The sequence below is a fragment of the Anopheles funestus genome, chromosome 2RL, assembly GCF_943734845.2.
Source record: "Anopheles funestus chromosome 2RL, idAnoFuneDA-416_04, whole genome shotgun sequence".
Taxonomy (NCBI): domain Eukaryota; kingdom Metazoa; phylum Arthropoda; class Insecta; order Diptera; family Culicidae; genus Anopheles; species Anopheles funestus.
Genome location: NC_064598.1, coordinates 57,782,050 through 57,801,807, shown reverse-complemented (window position 1 = coordinate 57,801,807; position 19,758 = coordinate 57,782,050). Strand labels below are relative to the sequence as shown.

The 19,758-nt window shown below is 40.2% G+C and overlaps 2 long non-coding RNA genes across 2 annotated transcripts; both read right to left on the bottom strand.

The window, feature by feature from the left end:
* Nucleotides 1-9,003: 9,003 nt before the first annotated feature.
* On the bottom strand, nucleotides 9,004-10,370 carry LOC125762981 (uncharacterized). The gene is made up of 2 exons (XR_007418294.1): nucleotides 9,325-10,370; nucleotides 9,004-9,252 (listed from the first exon to the last, which is right to left on the bottom strand). It is a non-coding gene; the product is annotated as an uncharacterized LOC125762981 (long non-coding RNA).
* A 5,658-nt stretch (nucleotides 10,371-16,028) lies between these two features.
* Nucleotides 16,029-17,160, bottom strand: LOC125762976 (uncharacterized). Its single transcript, XR_007418289.1, has 3 exons — nucleotides 16,721-17,160; nucleotides 16,556-16,653; nucleotides 16,029-16,485 (listed from the first exon to the last, which is right to left on the bottom strand). It is a non-coding gene; the product is annotated as an uncharacterized LOC125762976 (long non-coding RNA).
* Between the last annotated feature and the right edge of the window lie 2,598 nt (nucleotides 17,161-19,758).

Genomic DNA, 19,758 nt, shown 5'->3' with positions numbered 1-19,758 from the left:
CAAGGGAATCATACCCGCAAGTGGCTGCGGAAGGTGGAGGGACTCGATCAGAGATTGTAGAATCTCTGTCAGGGTAGGGATCTGGGAGAAGGATCTGGGCTCACTTGGGAACGCCAGGTTTTTGGGACTCGGCTTCCTGCGGGATTTGGAGGAGGAACCAGCATCACGTGGGGGATTATCCCGAGGAGGGCGTTGGTGTGGCGCTGTTTCCACGTGACGCCGTGGTGCCTTTTTGGGTAAAGACTGTGTCGTTTTTTGGGTCCTTTTTGTTGGCAGCCTAGGAAAATTTGATCGTTTTACTCCTGTAAGAGGAGCCAGATTGGGTAACGATTCGTTATCCGCATACAAAGAAAGCGTAGAAGCGAACCGCATACAAACAAAGCGTTTTTTCGTTATACACGCTAAAATACGGTATTTGTATGTTCCGAAAGAATCCCCCTGTTCGAGCCGCTGCGAACACTTGGTGACGCATGAGCTATTATATAAGACGTGAAAACAAAAAACGGAGGACTTCAAAAAGACTTCAAAACGGAAACAAATCGCTGGTTCATTAGGCCTACTTTCCTTTGTTCTAATAGCCCAGTCTAGGTTCCATGAGCTAATTAGCCTAATAAGTTCACCAGGTTTGGATCGAGCTTTCGGAGTGGTTTTCGCTCTGTGTAAGTGCGTGCAGGCACTGTTTAAGTTTTAGAGGGCTGTTTAGAGGGAGACATTCCTTCATTTGCTTCAGATTAGTCAAAAAAATTTCTTGGGTAAGGTCATAACACCAAGAAAAATAATAAGATGATAGTGTCGTATTTACGCGGGAATTTACTTCATTGAATGTAAGAAATGTACTCAAACGTTAAATGTTCGTTATTTTTGGCTCTTTTCTTAATATTTATATTTAAATTAAATCGCTTGTCTCAAAATCCTTAACCCTTGGCTCTAAATAAATTCATGGTTTTTAAAAATGTACTAATGAATCTGTTTTTGCATCTTCTTATTTTTCTTTTATTTTAGCGTGGCGAAATATCAAACTTTCAGTACCTCATGCACTTAAACTCGCTAGCTGGACGCTCATACAACGATTTAATGCAATATCCTGTATTTCCTTGGATATTGACAAATTACGACTCCGCCATCCTAGATCTCAATGAGCCATCAAATTTTCGGGATTTGTCAAAACCTATGGGGGCCCAAACAAAGGAACGTTTGGATCAATTTCTTAAACGATATCAAGATTGGGACGATCCCCAAGGCGATACCCCACCATATCACTACGGAACACACTACAGCTCGGCAATGATTGTTTGCTCCTATTTAATTAGGCTAGAGCCATTTACACAACATTTTCTACGTTTGCAAGGAGGGCATTTTGATTTAGCTGATCGAATGTTTCACAGTATAAAAGAAGCTTGGTTTTCGGCTTCCACGCAAAACATGGCAGACGTAAAAGAATTAATTCCTGAGTTTTTTTATCTTCCTGAATTTTTGGAAAACTCAAACAGTTTTGATCTTGGAACAAAACAAAATGGCGAAGTTTTGAATCATGTTGTGCTGCCTCCATGGGCAAAAAATGATCCCCGGGAATTTATACGCATGCATCGAGAAGCCCTGGAATGTGATCATGTTAGTCGTTCGCTTCATTTGGTAAGTAAAGTTAGCATATTGTTATTTATTACTATTCTTTTTCATATAATAGGTATCTTATTCGTATATAATAGCTACTGTTGTTTTCATGTGGTTCATATCATCGTTCACATTCCAAACAAAAGGATTGACAAACCGCTATACTCAACGTAAAGAACTGATTTTCATAGTATACAAAAAAAATCAAAACATTTCTTTACTACACACTGTTTGCAACGGGAATAAACTTAGTCAATACAATTAGATGCTAATGGGGATGGTTATTATGAGGATTTTTGCTGTACAAAATTTACTAAGTTTTGGGCGGATTCCACGCGACATGATCTGGTATCAAATTCCATCCAGAGCGTCCCAAATTCCCCCAAGTGCTGACTATCAAGCTACGTTGTAAAAATAAGTTTTGATACGACCTGAATGAGAGAATTCATCGAGACTTGAATTGGTTCTCTATTTGGTAAATCTCGTATTATTTCAAATGGGTAATTCGGAATTGGTGTTCGTTGGATATTTATTTTGATGGGTCATATTTAGTTACGTTACATATATGGCAAAAGGATATATGCATTCCAAATCCTCTTTCACTTCGCGAAAGATCACAGGTATAATTCCCGAATCCTCTTTCGCTTCGCGATTTGTGGACGCGTCCAGGACAGGACCCAATTTTTTTGAAATTTTGTATGACTTCGGCTTTCTTGGACGTTACATGAGCCATCATGAATACGTTGCCTATAGGTCGACACTCATCAAGTTCTCCTTGGGTAAAGATGATTCCAATCGCATAGTTGGATGCGTCGGTTGTTATTAAAAATGGTTTTAAAATGATTATTAATTAAGGTTTTCAGATTTAGAAAGGAAGAAAATTTCTTCTTTGTTTATTAGAATATGTTTCTCAATATACTATAAAATGCTTGGTAAAGGGTTTCGCAAGTTTAGCGAAATCGTTTATGCAACGTTGGTAGTGCCCGATTAAACCTAAAACTCCTCTAAGTTTCTTAATGGTTTTTGGCACTGGTCATTTCTCTATGGCATCGTCCTTTTTTTATTAGGCTAAATTCCATCTTATCTTGTTGTATATTGAAATTAGTGTTTTCTAACGTCAGCAAAATAGTTTTAAGATTTCATGCGGCTTCATTTCTTGTTTTTATTGTTTTTTATTGTTCATGTACACGAGGCATATCTTTTCGATATACTCTGTTAGTACGCTGTCCATAGCCCTTTGAAAGGGCGTATTGAAGGGGCGTTTTTAAGCAAAATGACATATGAACAAATTCATATTTTCCGTTATTGACAGTGGTGGCTCTTTGGTTAAAGTTGACCAAGATGATTATGTTGGCTGCGATACAACACTCAAACCATGCGGGATAAACCTATGACAAAATGTATCAGTCCACTCAAACAGAGAAGTACGTAAATTAGTCGCGGTAAAATTATCAGAGAGACAAGTCCCCTAACAGACAGAGAAGACTGTCTTTTTTACATCTTTAGAACTAGCAATACCTTCAATAACCAAATAAACCAAATAAATACAGGGTTTCTCAGGCCAGTTCAACACCGTAACACCACTTTTCAACAACGTAAAATGTGTATACGAAATAATATATCCAATTCAAACCCGATAAACCTTTTCAACATGGTAAAACTATGTCTCGAATCCGTAAAATCATTACTCTACACTGGGAAATATAAGTTTCTTTCCGTTCCTAATTGTAAAGAAACTGGATCCACTCCGTTCCGAAAAAAAGGAAGTTTCTCATTACTATTTCTGTTCTCTCATCACTCTGAAAGTGAGCTCTATGCGCTGAACGTAGTGGTACGTCTACCGTGTTGTCTGAAATGTATCAGATCGAAAACTTATGTCACATACATGCTTAATGCATTATAAAATGATTAATTCTTATAATCTAACTAATATTGCTCTACAGTGGATAGACCTAATCTTCGGGTTCAAACAACAAGGACAATCTGCGATCAATGCTGCTAACGTGTTCCACCATTTGTTTTATGAAGGAAATGTAGATATTTTCAAGTAAGTTTGTAAATTTCCTTCCGTGTCAAATTTAGTTTTGGAACTAAAAAGTAATTGATTATTTTAAAATGTCTTAAATTGTGATTTTACAGCATTGAAGATCCTCTTAAAAAAAATGCCGCAATAGGTTTTATCAATAACTTTGGCCAAATTCCCAAGCAATTGTTCAGAAAACAACATCCAGCAAAGCGAATGACTCCACAAAAACAATTTTCTATGTTAGTTGATGTGAGCCCACTGATACCTCCACAGTCCCCCATCGGTACACCAGCAATCAACTATGATAAAATTTTCTTTTATCATCTGGAAAATTTGAAATCAAGCCTACAGCCCATCAAAGGTAATATTTGCAATAATGAAATTTGTATTTTTTTGTCATTTATAGCATATCGGAATAAAGCCAGTGGGTTTCTCGTAAGCCTAAAAGAAAGGGAACGTTGATCTATAGGTTGAATTTACAACAAGCTTTATTATGGAAGTTCTATCTTCTATTTTCCTTTGCATTTTCAATGTTTTTGATATTGTTTTGTATCTTAACCCCTTCTCTGTAAAACGAATTAAGAATTATAAACCAAACTTAGTACAGATAGACAAAGTACAGATAGATTATCTATTAGATAGAACTAGTACAACTAGGAAAAAGCGTCTCAAAACCAAAGTCCCCGTGGTCGTTTGAGGTTTTTCTCAAATTTCACAAAAAAAAAACACTCATGATGTTCATGCTGCCCCTCTTTTTGTGTGTCATACAACAAACAGTGTATGACAAATATATTTAAAGAAATTGTAATTTTTATTCGGTACAATTAGTTGAACAATTTAATCGAATATATGGAAAATTAAATTATTATTTAAGGATACGAATGTTAATAAAAAGTTTATGTTTGGAATTTAAACGTATACACAATTTGTGTCACACACTATTCAATAAACTTACTGATGCAGAAACAAAAAAACTTAACCATCTATGAAGTTAATAAATTATAATAAATGTGAGTTTTATTGCTTCAGTATGCACTTACATAAACAATGGTTTACTTTCTCCTGAAAAAACGGCATACAAAAGAGTTTACTTTTTTCTGAAAAAACGCATACAAAAAAATGTTGAATTGTGAACAACTCACATCGGATCTGTCAAAAGAATTCCTCAAAAATTGTCTCCAAACGTTTTTGAAATTTTTGTCGATGGGTCAGATTTTGCTCAAAACGCAAATCAATCAAAACCACTCGTGAGTTTATCAAGGCTACCATGTAGCCGGATAGTCAGTCTTGCTACGGGAGACGATCCGGATGGGTTTTCATCCCAGTCCTGTCGTGTGGAACAGGCGCCGTTTATCATATACACCACCGGGTCGCCTCTAACTTAATTCCAAACGTAAACTTTTTGTGTGAAATACTACTCTTGTACCTCGTTCATTCTATTGTTAAGAAGTTTCATACATACATACATATACATATATATTCTTAGAGCAAAATTTTATTGACCATATTTTCCACCGAACTGATTAAAAACACTTTTAAATAAAGGTAAAATTACGATAAATACAAAGCATTAGTGAAACACTTTTTGTTGCCGCTGTCAAACAGAGAGGCAGCATGACCTTCAAGAGTGATTGTTTTTGAAACCAAATTTGAGGCAAACCACAAACCGTCACGAGGACTTTGTTTTTTTACGTTTTTTGAGGGATTGAAGTAACTGAGGAAGTTTAAGAGAAAATCTCGACTCACCAAGCCCCGCGGCCACGTTACGTACACTAGGATTTGAGTGTGTCAACAATTCTCAATTTTTGAGTTACGTAATGTGTGTGATACTTTTACAATTTTCTTTTCTTGTTCAAGAATGTTTAATTTATGAATTTCAAATTTTATTTCAGAACTGAGAGGTCCGGTAGGACAAATTGTACAGTACGACAAAAATATTCTATCAGTTGAACAGAACAAAACTTTAATACCAAAATTATATAATCGATTCGTATCTTGGGGGTGCGCTGACCATTCTTTACGTGTTGGCTGTTATGATTCGGATCGAACATATCATGCGTGGGAAAATATAGATAACTGTGGCGACATAATTTGTTGTACGTGCCCAAGCGCAAAGCTACTAATAATAGCTGGTACCAGTTCTGTGTTATCTGTATACAACATGGATGCAAAGATGAAAAAACTATCTCTGAAGCAAACTCTGTTTGGGCACTCGGATGCTGTCACCGTTCTAACGTCGAGCACTGCCTACAACATCATTATAAGCGGTTCTCGTGATCAAAGTGCTATAGTTTGGGATTTGGCTCGATTGACATACGTTCGCCAATTAGTTGGACACGCGGGAGTAATAGCAGCTGTCAGCATAAATGAACTAACGGTAAGTGGGCAGTACTATTTTTTTATTCGTAAAGAACGGCCGCCTTACTACTAGTTACTATATTATTAATGAAATATGATTGCTCAACCTTACTGAAGCTTTTTGTATTTCTTGTAGGGTGATATTGCGACATGTTCCGGTACTTGGTTGCACATTTGGTCTATCAACGGTCATCAACTAGCTGCTGTGAATACTAGCATGAGTAGTTCCGATCGAATGCAACAAATTCTTTGTGTGACTTTTTCAAGCATTCGTGAATGGGATACTAAAAATGTCATAATCACAGGCTCTACAGATGGAGTAGTCCGGGTATGTATTTAGGATTATATTTTTTATATTACACCTTTTCCCAGCTACGTTCGAATATCGTGCCATCTGCCTTGAACCGCATGCCGTCTGCTTCAAATCGCGCGCCATTACCTTCGGAAGCGTGCCACTACGGTTAAACCGTGTGCCACTACATTCGAATTTGACAGCTAGCAGATGGCACAATATTCGAATGTAGCTGTAAACAGGTGTAAATAAACTTCTTGCTTTCGCAGCATCAGCTATAGACAGACACGGTACACACCGACTCAAGCACAATGTGAACGCATAAACTGATTCATGGCAAATAACCCTTTTATTAATCTAAATAATGGAATATTCAACCTTATGCTATGCTAACCGTCGTCAGTCAGCATATTTTTTCTTGACCTATGTTTTCCCTAAAGTTCCAGCACGCGTCGCTGGATTGCGTTATCGACGCGTTCTCTTGTTTTCTTATTCTTAAACTTATTGACCAGCACACATCGCTGGTACCTGACGCGAATTTATCTGGTAGCACTTTCTGACCTTACAACACCATAGGCGGCTTACTGCTGCACAAGAAGTAGCAAATGAATTTAAAATTAATTGATTTTTAGAGTGGTTTCGACTTAACTTATGCTGCTTGAGTGTTTCATTACTAACTTAAATAAATCCACCGTGGCTTAATAAAATATTCCTTTTTAATGTTTTAATGGAAATATTGTCACGCGGGTTAACAGAAATGTCTTACTAACTAAAACCTAAACCTAACATTATTCCGAGCCAAGGGAAGAATGGGAAGAGAGTTTGAGGAGGGACCGGAAAGTGGACAAACTAAGGTGGAAGTCAAACACATGGCACACGGAACTGAATTGACGTATAGCACACACGAGGGGGTCTTTGCGCCCTACTAAAGTCCTTCTAGTTGGGATCGCAAGAGGGGGACGATTACGAAGGACACGGGAAGGGATGTAAAAAGGAATTGATGATAACAGAGAGGGAGCAGTACAAATCCTTCAAGCAAAGGGGGTCCGAGAAGTCGCGAGCAATACGTTTGATCAAGCCAAGGTTCTTCCAGGCCCTCCCAACCACGGAATCAATTTGGAGGTTAAAGGAGAGATCTTTGTCCAACCAGATTCCCAAGTCTTTCACCTGCGTGACTCGGCTGACAATCTGGTCGTCAAGAGCATAAGGGAGACAGAAAGGAGATTGAGAGTGGGTAAATGAGATAACACTACACCTGTCGGGACAGAGGGTAAGGGAATTACGAGCACACCAGATGGAGAAACGGTCAAGGGTGCCTTGCAGAGATTTGCAATCTTCACGAGTATACACAGGATGAAAGAAGAAGGATGAAAGAAAACGAAAGAAGAAGGGTAGACACAAGACTAAATTGTACTGGACCTCAGTTTTCTATTTTTTCTTCCTCCTACTTCCTTCACGGTGGGTCCGACTCCGGTCTCCTGGTTGGACATCTGTCATCCCTCTCCCTGAGCCTACCGCAACATTCCTCGACCCGTAACCCAATCTAGATACTTAATTGGCATTACACTACTGAATTTCTAGTACCACTAGCTGAGGCAGCGCGCTGTCACTTCTCGAACAAAACAAACCAGACAAAAACACAAGAACAAACCCATACAAATATATGGAGGTGCTCTGTCAACCTCCATAGAACAAATCAGACAAACACGACATAGAACAAAACAGTTTGATTTTGTCTTGCATGTCTGTGTCACACCTTGAAACTCTCTATACCTTGTTGCCAAATATCACCGAAGCGGTTTGTGTGCTGGATTGCTTTGTTAATAGTTATTGTGAAACAAAGAATTTGAGATTTTTAGCAAACATAAACTGACCGAAATTGGAACTAAACGAGAAAAGATTGCTTAGCGACAGTACTAGGCATTGAAATTGTCGATGGAGTGACAGTTCTACACGACAATTGGCAGAGCACCTTTCGAACAGTGGTGCAGATCACGGCTTAAGCTTTTTTTTGTATGCGTTTTGACGTTTCGAGGCCTATCCGCTGTCAGTTCCCCATACAAATCGGCAGCCAAGTTCAGCCTAGAAAATATGGATTAAAAAGTTTTCCTAATGAAAACTACTCGATTAGCTCGATCAGCTGCTCGACAAATATGTAAACAAACCAATTTACAAGCAGTTAAAAACAGGGTAAGGCCATGTTACCCATATGCTGAAAATGTAAACAAATCAACAAATATCCATAAATGCACATAAATTTAACACGTTTCAACATGTAATGTGTTGTTAAAATTAATTCATTTAAATTATTATTTTTTTCTTCGTTAGAACGCCCTGGCCGTATTGACTTATTTTTTACTACGAAGCCGGATAGTCATTCCTTGCCACGGGGGTTTGGTCCGAATGGGATTTGAAATATGGATCTGAATGGTAAACGCAACGGTGTTTAATGTATTAAAACGGTATTAAACGACACATGATATAAACTGTGCTTTCAAACTACGAACCTTTGCGCTACTGCCCATTTGGCAGAAATTCACGCACACTAATAAAGAAAAGTTGGATTAAGAGTTGGATTAAGAGTCTGCATAGGCGAAGCTTATTCCAACTCATTGTTTACATTGCTTCGGGTTTTCCGATTGGTTCCGATCTTTTCTGTAGCATTTCTTTCGTTCTTCCGTGTGAAGTTTAAACACAGTGCGGCACAACTCATTGGTTACATAAAACAACAATTATTTTATTTATAATACCTTTTTCACAATATTTTTACACTTATTTAAAAATCAATAAATCACTTTACATACACTTTATAAGCTATTTCAACACAATTACTGTTAATAAAATCCGTGAAATAATTGAACAAGATTTTACTGTACTGCATTAACTTTCCTTCACTGTACACTTGGGACGATGGCGCTAACTGCCTGAAGAGGCTCTCGGTTTATTTCTCGCCCTGAATCATCTTCTGAAACACAAACGAAATGCTTCATTAGAAAGGAAGAAGATGTCTTAAGCATTATTCAATATTTTAACTTACCTTGTGAAGCACACTGCACTGATATTTCACTGTTTAACTGCTAAAATACACGCGCTCATCTCACCCGGCTTCGAACACAACGTACGAAAAGGATTGTGTTCTTCTTTCACTTCGCTTCTTTTTCGAACGCATCGAAAAATTCAAAGAAGAACCTCACCTCAGTTGCTGGCGCAATCCAAAGCAACACATTAACAACTGCCGTGTACGAACAGCAAAAACGAATCAAAACGATGTTAAAAACTTAGAAAAATGTCATTTGGGTGTATGCTACTGTTTTCTGCTACGTATATTTCAGAGGTGTTCTCATTCTTTATCATACAACAGCAGCATCCAACCTAACCTTTTGTGCATCCTGCAGTACTTTACTTTGATTAAGACCGTTGCGTTTACCATTCAGATCCAGATTTCAAACTCAAATTTATTTTCCTCATATTTTGGTTCAGTAAAAATTACCTTATGTTGTTCTTAATGATACAACCCGGTACCTTTTCACTGCTCGATATCTGCTCGATTATCTGACAGATGCCGGCTAACAGCTTAAGCTTTCTAACTTAAACCGTGATGTGCCCCAGTGTCGTGTTTGTCTGGTTTGTTTGGCTGTTCACAGCGCGCTGCCTGATTTGTGGCTCTTTTTACTCTTCCGTTATTTAATACGGAATTCTTTTTTTTTGTTAACGAGGAGGGAACCTTCAAAAGGTACCCACCTCGAAGGGCGGCTTGCGGCTACAAACCAATCTCTCCGAGATGGGTTATGTGGGATTCATCGTGACGCTGGGCCCGTGAAGCGGACCCGGCTGCCGATGGGACCCTAACTAAACCACTCCTCGACCTGATCCGAACCCTGCCGATGCGCTTGATGTGCGTAGTACTCCATGCAGGAACATTTGTGCGATGCACCCATCCTGTTGACGCGCTGCTGCTTTCCAATGTTGCTACTGCGTCATCCGTCCTAGTTGTCTCAGCTGCTGCTGCTGCTTCGTGCCTTCCTTCCGCTGCTGCTGCTTGATTCCGCCCGTCCGTAGCCGCTACTTCCGCTTGGGTCTAGCTCCTGCTGCTGCTGCTGTTTCCGTTGTCGTCATCCTTTGGTGCGGTCGCGGCGGCAGCTGTTGCTGTCCCGTTTGTTCCGTGTTCCGCCGTCGTTGTTGTCGTCTCCGTCTGGCCGTAGGTGGACTTTCCTCATTCCATCTCACTTGGAGGTTTCTGAAGATGGTCCTTGCGGCGGTCCGGACTGCTTCCCATGTGTTGCTGTTGGCACACATTTCCGCTGCAAGATTTTCTATCGTCAAGCGGGTGTGGCTCTGCTGCTGCATCTCGTGTTGGGTTCGAGGAAACCGTGGACAGTGGAACATTACGTGGTCGACATCTTCTACTTGCTGTTCACACACCGAGCAGTTTGGCGAGCCGTCGAGGATGCCTTTTTCGACGAAGTAGCTCCGGAGAAACCCATGCCCTGTAAAGAGTTGAGAGAGATAAAAATCAATTTCTCCGTGCTTGCGATTTACGCAGGACATTATGTCCGGGATAATCCTCCTCGTCTTCATCCCCGGCGATCTCGGCTGCCCCGCTCCGGCTGTCCATTGTTGTTGCCAGCGTCCCATGGTCTCTTCCCTTTGCCGCTTTCGTATGTCTGGTCCTGGACTTCCCCTCGCTACCTTTTCGTCGTGGCAGCGGATGTCCTCCTCTAGGAGAAGGACTAACGGGATAGTGCTTGCGACCACGCAAGCGACATCGTAGGAGACCGTTTGGAAGGCACTGGTCACTCGAAGAACTCCTGTGCAGTTCGTCCTCTGAACTGTGGTCCGGTGAACGTCCTTCTGAAGAAGCGTCCGTCCCCACGATGGTGCCACGTAACGGACAAGGCTATTCCCAACGTTAACCAAGGGTCTCCTTCTGCTGCTTTTTGGGCCACACTTATTCGGCATCAGAGCGGTCAAGGCATTCGTGATACGTGATGCCTTGCTGCAAACCTTCTCCAAATGCCGACGGTGGTGCTGTTTGCGGCAGAGCTCGACCCCCAGGTACTTGAGCGATTCCGTGGATACGATCGTGTGTCTCCCCGCACGTAGTTGACCTACCTGCGGGTTGTGATGAGTGCAAAAGATCATGTAGCCGGTCTTTTGATGGGCCAGCTTTAATACCACTCCATCCATCCAACGCTCGATCATCTCCAGGTTCCTCGTAGCAAGGTTGCTGATTTCCTGCAGGTCCCTCCCTATAAGGGTGAACGCCACATCATCAGCAAACCCTATAATGTCCGCACGCTTTCCGAACAGCTCCAAATGAAGAAGGTCATCGTACATCACATTCCATAGTGTTGGCCCTAGAACTGAACCCTGCGGGACACCTGCCGATACTGGTAACGAGACCATTCCTTCATCCGTTTCGTAGTGGAGCGTGCGATTCGTGAAGTAGTTCCGCAGCAACGCCTGGAGGTACAATAGCGTGTTCCTTCGCTGCAGAGCTGCTCCGATCGCTGTCCAGTTGGCCGTGTTGAAGGCGTTCTTCACGTCGATTGTCACCATCGCACACAGTCGATCACCCCTGCGCTTCTTGTCGAGCGCAACCTTTCCGTTGGCAATCATCCATGGTTGAGCGTCCTTTCCTGAATCCGTATTGGGCATCAGCGAGACCGCCCGTAGCATCCAGATGCTCCGTAAGTCTGCGCTGTATGAGTCGCTCCAATACTTTTCCCAGAACACTCAGCAGGCAGATTGGCCGGTACGACGATGATTCTCCGGGTGGTTTTCCGGCCTTCGAGAACAGCACTAGCCGTTGCCTCTTCCATTCGACGGGGAAGTGGCCGGAATCGATTCATTGCTGGAACGTTCTCATGAAGACGCGTGGAAACGCCGTCATCGCCGCAATCAAGGCCACGTTCGGAATGTTGTCGTCTCCTGGGGCACGCTGGGGATTGTACTGGGGGGCACATGTACGCCGGACGGCGATCATGTCGCTGCTCTTCCGTTCGGGCTCGCCTGAGTCTTCTCCGCATCCCGATGTAAGTGCGACGTAACTGGGAAATCTCGTTATTCCACCAGTACACCGATCGTCGTCCTCCCCGTGCTGCTGGCAATCTCGGCATCGTCGTGTCGCAGGCAGTTGACATTGCCTGCGTCAACTCGTCCACCAAGAGGGTGCGGTTGTGGATGTCCACTGACCCCAAAATTTCAACGAACAAGTCCTTGTTGAAATACCGGGTTGCCCATCTGCTCTCCGAAGCCTGCTGTGCACTGTGTCCCAGGTTACGCTGCGTCATCGTCCTCCCGACCGCAAACTTGATGGTATTGTGGTCACTTGGATTTTCGTCGCAGACTCGCCAGTTATTTTCCCCCAGAAGAGACGAGCTGCAGAAGGAAACGTCGATAATGGAACTACGGCCACTGTTGCTGCTCCAGGTTGGCCGGTTGCCCCGGTTCAACAAGACTAGCTCAAGTACAATTTGGAATTCAGAGAGACGCCTTTAACTGTTGCAGCAGCATCCCATACAAGTCGTACCTTTCCCGGCTTCTTTGGATTTTGCATCACATTGAGCGGAAGATACCATACGCTTTCACTAGGGGCATTCAACTCATCCCAAGTTATCTTATGCGCGTATCCTTTCTCTTGGTACTCTTCCATCAAGCGTAGTACTGTCTCTTTCAATGTTGGTTGTTTCATCAGTCTTCGCTCTAGGAATTGCATCCGTCTTTATAGCGCGCAACGCTCATTACAGTTTCTCGCGAGACAGACTTCACACAGCTTCAAACTCTTTACCTTTTGCGATCTCTCGTTAAGCGTCATTTGTATGAATTTTCTGCAATCTTTGAGAATATCCGTTGTGCCCTCGCAAACCCAGCAAGATCTTATACGAGGCGTACACACTACTTCTGCTGCGTGAAGGTTAACTCGCTTCTTTTCTTTTAGGTAGTTCATAGGCCCGGTTACAGGGCTACGCAACAGATCTACGTAATGCTGAGGTATAGTCTATGAAGTTTTCGTCACATGTAGTAGAAGATCTTTTTTCTATCATGCTGAAAATTTGTTATCGGCATGGATTCGTATGGGTGCTAACCTCAAACGCGTTCTCCGAACGAAGGACTATCTGTTATGCCTTGTGCATTAAACATAGCCTGCTATTAAGCATCAAACGTAGCATTTTGATTACTTAGTGTAGTATCAAACAATGACGATACCAAGTATGTTGCCTACGGTGCTATCCGGCTTCCGATTCCAGAGATCCGATTTGAGAATTATACGCTCTTTTTGCCGATTCCATAGTTAGTCATGGCCAATATCAGCCCGACCAAAAAATTGCCCTCCAAAATCTAAAATTGCTAACCTAACATTGAAATACAAATAACTAGTAGCTTGTTGAGTAAAGTGTCTAAGCAAATTTCAAAATTCCTTACCCCTTACTCACTGCTTTACAAAAATGGCCTCATTGGTAGCCTGGTTGCCGGTTGCTCGGTCGTCTTCACCAGCTAATGCTTTCTCCTGGACGGACATCACTTGGTAATGCTTTCTCCTGGACGGACATCACTTGGTATTGTTTTAATCCTCATTTTTTGTGGCACTACAACAAATCTTGTGCAATTGCTTCAATATTCTGGTGGTAAAATGCGGTTGATGTTGCTTTTTGAACTTTTGCTTATTTTCACTTGGCCGACACACTCTGAAAACCGTACCACTTGTACCATTTGTTGAGCCAGCCTACTACGAAACATTTAGCATCGTCCTACCGTAAAACATCGTTTTGTATAGTCCATTCACATTTCGATAAGTCGAAGTAGGCTTAGATCCTGTACAACAACCAAAAAACGACACCGATCTAGTGAACATGCAGGGTTTGTTGATTGAGCTTTAATTTTGGGCAAATTAAAGTTTTACAACACAGACCTATGAAAAGCGGTATGCCAACACTGCAGTAAGGCTGCGTTAGTGCACTAGTAGAATTTGTATATTCTGTATATTCAGCTAGTCTGTCCCGGTAAAACTCGTTTTACCACATTTTTTTCGTTCTACACATTAGTTTTTTGTGTGTACATGTTGCAGTTTTAATCATTTTTAAGTGTTTCTTCATTGTATTTGTTATTATTCTAATCATTTTAATTTTTTGAAAAAGTAATGGTTTGCTGCAGCTTTTATTCAATACGTTTATTTCAATATTATTTATTTAATCTCATCAGCATATTGATAATAAGACAATACAATTAAGACAATAATTTTAATAAATATTCTTATTTGGTTAACAATTTCTTAACTAATTTCGAAGCGCAACTGAATGTACTATATTTTTTGTCAGTGCGTTTTGGGCTAAAATAAATAAATTGGATGGTTTTCACACACGTGAACACGCCACATATAGTTGACCATGTGAAAAACATGATGTGCTTAAATCCTATCCAAAAACCGACATCGTTTGACCTTGGGACTTGTTTATATTCATTGTAAAGACCAGTTTCACAAGAAATTGAAGGCGTTTCAATTCAATAAGCGAGTCTGTTGTCATTGGAATCCGTGGAATTAGCATATTTTCGGGTTTCCATTCAAATTAGTGGCTTCAATAATATTATTCATTAATTTTTTTATTACTCAGCATGTGCCATTGCAAAGCCGCGGTTGGTTCAAATTTCTAAGCAATATAATTGGTGATCCAATTTTCAAAAATAGAAGGTGTGGAGCAATGCCAGATAAATCTAAAGAGTTTTAAACTTCTGCTGGATAATTGACAGTTTCGTTGGGATTACAAACAGTGTCGATGGGTTTGTATGTCATCAAATCGCTTGGCAAAGTATTTTGAATTTTGTAATTTAATTCTTCGACGTCAATATTCTTGTCAGCCAAAATTGCTCTTTCTGCTAACCATTTATGATTTTCGTAATTGGTTTATATCTCTGGAAATATGCTTTCAATGAGAGCATTTTGTGAAGAAACAATTACAAGTACAAACACCCGCTGGCAATTTTATAAAAGCAGTATTTTCATGCTAAGCAACTGTTCCTTTCCCGATATCTAGCAGTTAGTTGGAGAAAGTAACAGCTGTTGGATCCTGTAGTGTATGAACGCGCATGTTAGTGCTTAGCTGGAGTTTTTGAACATGGCGCCACAACGGCGATGATTTCAAGCAGACATTGATCTCGTCAGCATATGTAGACCGTGGAATGACAGGAAGCGTTTGGCTAACGCTTTGTTTGTGCCATAGTAAGGTGCTGGGCAACGAGCGCTGACAAAAAGGTGAAAAATTTGTCAAAACGGAGCTTTTAGCCTCAATTATCATACACAAATTGTAAAGACAAGTTGTCAAAAACGGATGATTTGTATTATGAGAGTCAAGTTTGTGATCTGTTTCAAAAATCAAATTTAACGAAAGGAAAGGTTACAAACAAGCAGGCTAGATTTGCATCCTTATACACAAACGGAAATCCGAAACTCTCAAACAACTTTCCGTCAGCTTTTTCTCACGGAAAGGTGCCAATTTCGGAGCGCGTGGCATATTTTTGTTGCATTTTAGTGCATAAACTATTGGAATAAGTAAATGTTTTTGTAAAAACATTAATTTATGAATAATTTTTCATGTTTTCGCTCATTATATTGCATATGTTTAGGATCAACAAAAAGCCTCGCATATCCATTTGTACTCTGAAATTTCTTCCACAATTCCCAAACATTTGGCAAACACCACGGAGATAGAAAAAACACGACATTAAACATGTTAAATATTTTTTGCACAAATATTTCGCATACTTAACACGCGCTCGTGTGATAAGTGGCAAAGGATCAGAAATAATTCAAAGGAGTCGTATTTGTTATGCCAGATCGTCCGTTGTATCACTTACGTAGCAGGAGAAAATCATTTTAATGTTTTAATCAAATATTTAATACACAATCTTTTCTCAAGCTAACCGCAATGAGAGTTGTTAACGGTTTTTTGTGTTGATTTTGAACAGTTTGACACATCCATGGTTGCCCAGCGGTCAAATTCTTCGTTAAGAACTTTTTTGCGCATGTGTTAGTGTGTAGTACCGCGTAGGTATGGGTGCGTTATTGGCTATGCATAGTGGAAAGTTGTCATCAATTAAAAAGGACATAAAATGAAATGTTTTTTTTTTTATTATTATAATTTTATTCACAAATTTCTCGCTTACACTTCACTTGCTGGAAAATGCGGGCAAATGTGTTGGTCTGTAAACAGAAAATAGTTGAAATTAGCAGTTATTTCAAAAAGTTTTCTGTAATATTTCGAAATACGTACTTACGTGGTGTAAAATGTTGTCCTCTCTGCATGGTACTTCGTACACTGTGTTAGCGTGGTTTTCTGCGGTCCGTGCCAATAAATTGTTTCGGATGTACCTGCAATTGTAAAAGCTTAATGTAAATTGCATGTAATTGATATAATTCGTTGCATTAAACGCCTTACCAGACTCTCAGCAGCCATGAAACAGTTTCAGCACCACTTTGTTCCGGAGGCACGCTGGTCAAGTATCCTCCTTATTTCCAAGTGTTTTTTTCACTCCATATCCCTAACTAAACTATCCAGTCACTTGAAAAACGCGTGCTCTTTTGATTCGAACCCATGTTTACCCTTTTATAGCCATTTTATCTCCCTGTTCTATGCAATAAACTAACCAAACCTTGCACTTCGAAAGCAAAACAAAATTTGATGGCCGAAGAATGACGGTACTGTCAAAATGGTTTTCTACACACACAAAGATATTCCATGAGCTCGGTGTGTAAATACACAACGCGGAGCACGTCGAACTTCGGCAAAGTGTGAAAAGAGCGAGACAAGAACATGCTTGACGAACGAAAAGACAGAGATAGCTTGTGTTGACACGCAAAAGTATAGGCCAACGAGGGTTGGAAGGGGATGAAACGAGGTGAAACGCATGAAAGCTTGACCGCTGGGTGCTTTGATACAGCTTTAACGAAACAAAAATTTTGACGAATCTTGTCTTGTCACAAGAATGGTTTCATAATACAAATCTATTTTCCGTTTGTCTTGGCTCACTTGACTTGAGACATTTCCGTTTGTGTATGAAAATCGATGTTTGTCACTTTTTTCACTTTTTTGAGCTTTTGACAAAATTTTATTTTGAGGAAAATCCACGAAAAATGTTGACAAGAATGATGACAAAAAGTTGACAAAATTTTGACGTTGCTCAAAACGTAAACAAGCGCGCTTTAAAGAATTGCATACCATTGCGGTGTTCTCTTTTGTTGAATTAACTGTATTTCATCCCTGCAAGGACACAGACCATCTTAATCAATTAATTTAAAGCCAAAATTACTGTAAAACTGCTTACAATGCGTTGAATTTCCGTGTACGTTGAAGATGATGAAGATTTTGTCAATCATAGGTTGCTATGTTTTGTCAAAGTGTACAAATGTGTGCACGGCCACGGGAAAAACTAATTTTTGCAGTTGACAAGCGGTTTTTGTCACTTGAAAAATTTGTCACCTTTTTGTCAGCGCTCGTTGCCCAGCGCCCATTTTGGCTAGTATTAGCGAAATGAGAAATTTTTTGCCAGTTCCTTCTGGCAGTCCAGCCCAGAAAAAATAGGCCGCCTTTTCCCCTTTGATACTGCCATCATAATACGTTCATAAACATTCTTTTGTTCATCATTTAACATTATTTCATTGCAACAATATCTGCCATTTGTGGAATATCATACTGCAATTCACGATTGATTTCCGTGTCCATCACCTCAGATACACTACGATTTTTTGAATTCAGTCCAAATGACTAAGTGTTAAATTTCCAATCATAATACAAAGTTCTTCGATGGCAATCAATGCCTCATTATACATAGCATCATTGTATGTTATCTTGGGATCGTTGAATTGTGTTCGAACTCGATGCAATATATCATCAGTCATTAGGCGCGTCTACACGATACGATTCCTGCTCGATTTTTCACATTCTGCGAATCTTTTTTGTATGTATTGGTGCGTTCGAGCAGAGTTGGGCAATCTTTTTCGGCTGAAAAGATTAACCAACTTTGGTGGATGCCTCGAATCTTTCGCTTGTAATCATTTGACACTCGGTTATAAGAAACGGCTACTTTGATGGCAGAACATATCTTTCCTAACACTTTTGATTTGTGCTGGATGTACGAATTAGAAAGCAGGCCTGGTAAAGATTGGATTCGTGAAAACACGAGAACATCTACCAATCTTTTTGTTACTGACTCCTATGACTGTATGTGTAAGATTGGCGATCAAAGATTGGCATCGTGTAGACGCGCCTATTGAATCTTTGTGTTGTTCCCATAATGTACTCGCTCGTACTGGAAAAGATGTATTTAACACTATGACAAATAGGAGTCGAATTTGCAGTGCAGGCTAATGCAGCTTATCGCATTAGCATAGCATCGTAAGCATATCGTTAAAGTGATTTTCATCTTCAAGCAACCCAAGTGCGAGGCATGCATCTTTGTATGTTGGATATTGTTGACCATTTACTTTACGTATATCTTAGTGTATATCCCACTATACATAGAGATAGTAAGCCAGCGATAGTTATTAGCAACAGTCGCAGGTAGAAACATTCTATTTGCCTCGGATTGACTGTATAAACACGTCCCAAAGTGTTCGATTGAAATAGTCCGGAACATAAGTATATCAACTGGTGTACCTTGTTTGCGCAGCATCCATTGTTTTGTTTGATTCCATGTAAAATAGCGCGGTACTTCAGAATAATACAGATTTCGAGCAAATGTTCCGATTGCGTCAGTTCGATTACACAATTCAAAAAATGCAGTGAGAGTAGTTTTTGGTGGATTTGCTACGCGCTCTATTGCATTTTCGTTTGAAAAACGCGTTGACCGTTTTTTAGATGTATGGCTAGATGAATTACTGCTGGATCGCGTTCATGAATTGGGAAGCTTAAGATACGCCAAACACCTTCATTTGAGCCTGTGTATGGACCAATTTGGTAACGCGTTATTTCATCGTTATCATTCAATCTAGAAGATGTTTCAGTATCTTGAATGTGTAATACAGCCATATCGCTTCCTTTGTTGATATATTTGCAGATATATTTGATGCACTTTACCGAACTGCAGTATTCAACATTATTATGAACATTGAAGGTTTTGCTCAACAAAGGTGAATATGGTACCACCCAGCGATTGTCAATGTCTATGTGTGATTCTGAATTGATTTTTAGCGTATACGATTGACCACCATTATCTGTACTTCTTCGCTTATAAATAGGATATCCGTCGAGGTTTGTAATTGCATCATTGGTAAACATTTTTGGAAAACGTTTTGTACATTTACCATCTACCATGCAAGGGGATGAACAATTCAAGCACCACAGGGAGCATGAATCATATTAGTTGTAACAATATCAAAAAGTAATGGGTCTGTTGATGGTTCAGGAATTTCCGCAGATATGACATTATCGATTTCCTCAAGACGTATTTTGTCGATTAGCCATATTAAAATATATGC